The sequence below is a fragment of the Schistocerca americana genome, chromosome 2 (assembly GCF_021461395.2).
Source record: "Schistocerca americana isolate TAMUIC-IGC-003095 chromosome 2, iqSchAmer2.1, whole genome shotgun sequence".
Lineage (NCBI taxonomy): Eukaryota > Metazoa > Arthropoda > Insecta > Orthoptera > Acrididae > Schistocerca > Schistocerca americana.
This window is the reverse complement of record NC_060120.1, coordinates 892,382,957-892,388,472: the sequence shown is the minus strand read 5'-3', so window position 1 is coordinate 892,388,472 and position 5,516 is coordinate 892,382,957. Positions and strand designations below refer to the sequence as shown.

The window sequence follows — 5,516 nt, the reverse complement described above, 5'->3', positions numbered from 1 at the left end:
GTGACAGTGCCTATTGTGAACATAAACCACGTATGTGACATAGAGGAACAGTTATCATTTGATGAAAAAGCAAAAAACGGAGTGTGGAAGGAAATGCGACACTTTAATCGTCAAATCGCCCAGAGGATGAACCGTTTAAGTACAGCGATTTATAATTTCGTTAGATTCGCGCACGATATGGACAAAACGGAAAATATGGGCAAAGTAGAAAATTATCTGAGGCATCGAAACAATTACTTTTGCAATAAAGCAAGGACCACAAACCATTATTTTTCTCAACTTCTTGCTGATTTACAGTTGCCAGTAACTGCTAGAAGTGTACGAGATATTTTGTCAAATGAAAACATATTGTATTCAAGAAATGACTGCAGAAACCAGCTATAACACCCAAACATTAACAGGCAAGAATAGAGTTTGCTGAAAAACATATGTTATGGGTTGGAGAATGGCATAAGTGATCTTCAATGATGAGAAGAAGTTTAATTTAGATGGTCCGAATGGATTTCAATATAACTGGCATGATCTGAGAACAGAGCAGCTTATAGGAAAGAATAGAATTTTTTGTGGTGGAAGTGTTATGATTTGGCAGCATTCTGCCCTAAAAGTAAATCACGCACTGCTTCGATGAACACTAGAATGAAGTCTAATATGTACACTCAGATCCTAGAGACATAATGGATTAGAAGTTATGAGGAAGTAAGGGACGTAAACCTAATGTTTCAACAAGATAATGCATGTGTCCAGGTTTCTGCACAACAAAAAAATGGATTTAAGATAAAGATATCAATGGATTGCCGTGGCCTGCACGTAGCTTGGATTTGAACCGGGTGGAAAAACTTTGGAGAATACTTGCAAGGGGTGTTTATCGCAATGGAAGGCAATATGAGGCCGTATGTGAGCTGAACACAGAGATACGAGTAGAGTAGGTGACAATTTCACTGCAAGAACTATAAACCCTATCTACGTCAATGCCAAAGAGAAATTTTGGGAATTAGGAAGAACGGAGTACTCAAGATGCAATAGCACAACAGAACAGTGAGTGACTTTATATCAATTACCATCCAGGAAATGCAAATGCCTTATTTTGTTACTCGTGTTATCAAAGAAACTATGCAAGTCCGTGCTTATGTCTTATATGTATCCAGCAGTTTCATAATAAATTCGAAACGTGCGTTTAAAACACTGTATATTACTTTCACAGTAACCGTGCCTTTATACTGATTTCCACTACCTAAATAGGGTTGCCTCTTCTGCCATTTCCCGGCGGGGTCAGGGAGTTTCACCTGCCTCGAGATGACTCGGTGTTTGTGTTGTCCTCATCATTTCATCTTCATTCATGCACGTGGCAAGATTGGACTGAGAAAAGGTTGGGAATTTGTACGGGCGCTGATAACCGCTCGGTTGAGCGCCCCACAATCCAAACATCATCATCATCTTCTGCTATCTTCGCCGTACCAGATTCCACCTCTTCAGCCGTCGCCACCGCCGAAGTCTTTGTCCTAACCCTGACGACGACCACTTACGAGGTAGTAGGAGTATCCGCGGAGCTAGGTGGACCAAGGTGTTACTGCTCCCCCTCCTCCTTTCTCAATCGGACTTGGGGCCAATTGCGCAGTTATGTGTACCATTACTGAGCAGTTGCACCATAATTTGACTCCTTCATCGTCGTCTCTTTTTTTGATACAATAACGCAATTGAAATATCGTGAAATACCACTGCTCGTGTAACGGTCTACTTAATATATCCAGGAAGATAGCATGTCGCAGATGGCGCTCATCGTGATAATCTGTTGACAACATATCAGAGTAGGAGGTCTGTTCAAAAACTTCCGGAACCTTGTCCGCAAAACTTTTCTACGCTCACCTTTTACTTGTTGTGCGTGGTCTCCTTCACAGAACTCTCCTCCCCAATTGATACACCGCTCCCAAAGCCGTTTCCACGTCAGGAAGCAGTCTTGGTACGTCTCTTGCTGGATCGCACGAAGCGCCGTCTGCGAATTTTTTTGTCCCGTCTATCGTTGCAAATCTTCGTCCTTTCAACGAGGTTTTCAACTTTGGAAGTAAACAAAGTACCAGAGGGGCCAGGTCTGGAGATCATGGAGGGTGAGGCAGCACAGTGATTTCGTTTTTTGTGCAATATTCGCGCATCAACAAGGATGAATGTGCAAGTGCGTTATCGTGAGGGAAGAACCATGAATTGACTCGCCACATTTTAGGCCGTTTCCTTCTCACATTTTCTCACAGGCGTCGCAACACGTCCCGATAGTACCATCGATTAACAGTTCGTACCTGTGACACGAATTCTTGATGACCTAATATTTCAAAATCAAAGAAAATTATCAGCATGGCTTTGACATTTGGCCTGACCTGACGAGCTTTCTTCGGCCTTGGAAAACACTTCCCGACCAACTGTGAGGATTGAACCTTGATCTCAACATCATAACCGTCGACCCAGGTCTCATCACCAGTTATGATTCTCTTAAGGAATGTCTCGTCGTCATCTGCACGATACAAAAACTCTTCACAGATTGCGAGACGAAGGTCTTTCTAGTCTTGACTCATTAGCCTTGGGACGAAGTTGGCAGCAACACGAAGCGCTCAAAGATGCTGTGTGAGGATTCCACGACATGATCTGTCTGAAATGTTACTTTCTTCGCAATCTCTCGGACAGTCAGTCTTCGATTGGCACGCACAATTTCGTTGATGTTCCTGACATGAACGTCGGCGATAGAGGTCGAAGAGCTTCCCGCACGAGGGTCTGTCCATTGTTAAACCGTGTGAACCATTCATAATACCAGGTGCGGCTTAAACATTCATTACCGTAGGCTTCCTGTATCATTTGGTGTATTTTTGTAAAGGTTTTCTGGTGTTTCACGCAAAACTTAATGCAGACACGTTGCTCCTCTAGCTCTGCCATCTCGAAATTCGCAAACTGTGCGACATAACGTTCTACTCAATACAACACTGAACAATAATTAACAGTCTGTTGTTGACGAATGCCTTGACGGCCGAAAGGTATAATTGTGAGAGTCTTTTTTGCTGTGCCTATCTGCGACTCAGCATCTCCACTATATGGTGAGTAGCAACTTTCCTTCTCATAATATTGAGACGTATAACAATGAAACTTCCGGCGATACACGTTAAACAAAGGCGTGTGTAGGGATGCCAAACGCATTTCGTTCCAGCACACCATAGGCACGAAATTACGAATGTTCCGGAATTTTTTGAGCAGACCTCGTATAATTTACAGCGTTGTGTGCAACAGTTTTTCCCATGCGAACGAAATGAAAGGAATGAACGTAACTGCTGCGTCTCTGGTGTCGATATTTCATGTCGCTGAAAAATCGATTAAAATGACACGAAACAGGACAATAAAATCAAGAAAACCTGCTATTTTTGCTGCAGTAACCGTTTTCGTATGCTACTACTACAAAAAAGCCTCATCTACTGCACAATCATCTCTGTAACAGAAAACATGAAGACAGAAAGCAATAAGAAACTCTGAGGAAAAAGGTAATTTCCTTTACGTCATGAGCTTTCTGCAATCACAATTTAGGAAACCGGAAAAAAGGAAACGAAAGAAAAGTACGGTTTAATTTTTGAGGAAAATATCGTAAAATAACAGACTCATGCTTTCTACGCCAATGGCCTTGCCGCAGTGGTAACGCCGGTTCCCGTCAGATAACCGAAGTTAAGCGCTGTCGGGCTGGGCTAGCACTTCGATGGGTGACCACCCGGTCTGCCGAGCGCTGTTGGCAAGCGGGGTACACTAAATCCTTGTGAGGCAAACTAAGGAGCTGCTTGATTGAGAAGTAGCGGCTCCGGTCTCGTCAACTGCCATACGGCCGGTAGAGCGATGTGCTGACCTCATGCCCCTCCATATCCGCATCTAGTGACGCCTATAGGTTTAGGATGACACGGCAGCCGGTTGGTACCATTGGGCCTTTCAAGGCCTGTTCGGACGGAATTCATACCTTTTACAGTTTTCTCTTTAAAAGAAAAGTTTCAGTTATGAAACTTTTCTTTTATTCTAAATGATACGCTTGTATTCTAAATTATACGTTGTGCAATAAGTAACGTAGACAATTATTGTCAGTTGTATTCTCAGAGTTATATTACGCAATACTCCACGTAGAGCACTTTCAAATAAGTACACTGAAATTCATATTGACCACAATTAAACAATTTATAAGACAGGATTAGCAGTGCTCTTAGATTGTGCATTGACAATGTTTTGTCTCTAGGTGAATATCGTGACTGTACGACTGTAAAGAAACGCAAAATGACTTAGCTAGGATTTACACTTAGTGTGCTAAACAGTGCCTATCTTAAAATAATGTTCATAACAAAAGAAAGAATACGATGTAACTAGATTGCGAGGTTACTGAAGCGATATGAAATTTATCGAACGCGTGAAATGAGTGGCAGTAATACGTTGGAAGCACTTAGGTGAAAATTAGTACTTGTAAATGAAACAGCATACAAGCTTCTAGTGTAATTTATCCTAGAATACTGTTCGATTGTTGGGGGTTCTTGCCAAGTGAACCTGACATTAAACATCAAAACAATTCAGAGACCGCTTCTGGGATCGTCACTGGGCGCTGTGGACCATACACAAATGTGATGTTCAGCAAACATTAAAGGGAATCTTTGGAAATTAGGCGACGTTGTTCTCACGAATCATGTTGGTTAAATATAGACTACCGGTCTTCGAGGGGGACTCTGCAAAAGGCTCTACTGTCTATTTCCTGAATCTCGTGTAGCGATCTTAAGATGAAGACGTGATTAATGCGCGTTTGTTTGCTTGCAGGATCCTCGCTTTTTCCTCTCCCCGTAGGCGAATGGAATGACAGAACCGTTGATACTGGTATCAAGTATCCTCCTCCATGCAACGTACCGTGGCTTGTGACAGGGCAATGTGGAAGAAATCATAGAGCGATTGTTTTCCAAAAGCAAGTCGCGACCTGCTCTTTGAGACCTGTTCGCCATATTGAAATGCAGCAACTCTCTGAGTGATGTATTGGATTTGTCGGCAGAACAGGAAACATGTTGGATCTGCTTTGATTCCTGATAAAGATCTAATCTGCAAGCTCCGTGGCTGCGATAACGCTGTCACACTTTATCGGTTCGTGCCCACGCTGGAGAGCGTGTTAGTGTGCGGCAGTGGAGGCCAAAGTCCAATGCATAGGCATCTGACAAATTTTCAAGAAATTAGAAGATGCGACGAAGGAGGAAGTGAGGCATTTTCCTTCATTTATAAGAATATTGCCACAATCTTACAAGGATGTTGTTCTCTTGCATACAATCACTGATTTGATTTTCATCCAAGAATCAGAGTGTTTTCCTTTTCGACTGCTTCATTTACTCCTCTTTTATACATTTTCCTGGCATATGTATCTGTATTTGCGATAGACAGGCGATTTTTTTAGAAGAAGGATACAACACTTTCGCTAGATGAAGATTTATGAAGAGGCAACAACACTACTTATGCCACAGAGGAGTGCGATAACACCACTG

At 42.4% G+C, this 5,516-nt stretch overlaps 1 pseudogene; it reads left to right on the top strand.

Moving 5' to 3' along the window:
* Window positions 1–3,639: 3,639 nt before the first annotated feature.
* Window positions 3,640–3,757, top strand: LOC124597657 (annotated as a pseudogene).
* The last annotated feature ends 1,759 nt before the right edge of the window (window positions 3,758–5,516 follow it).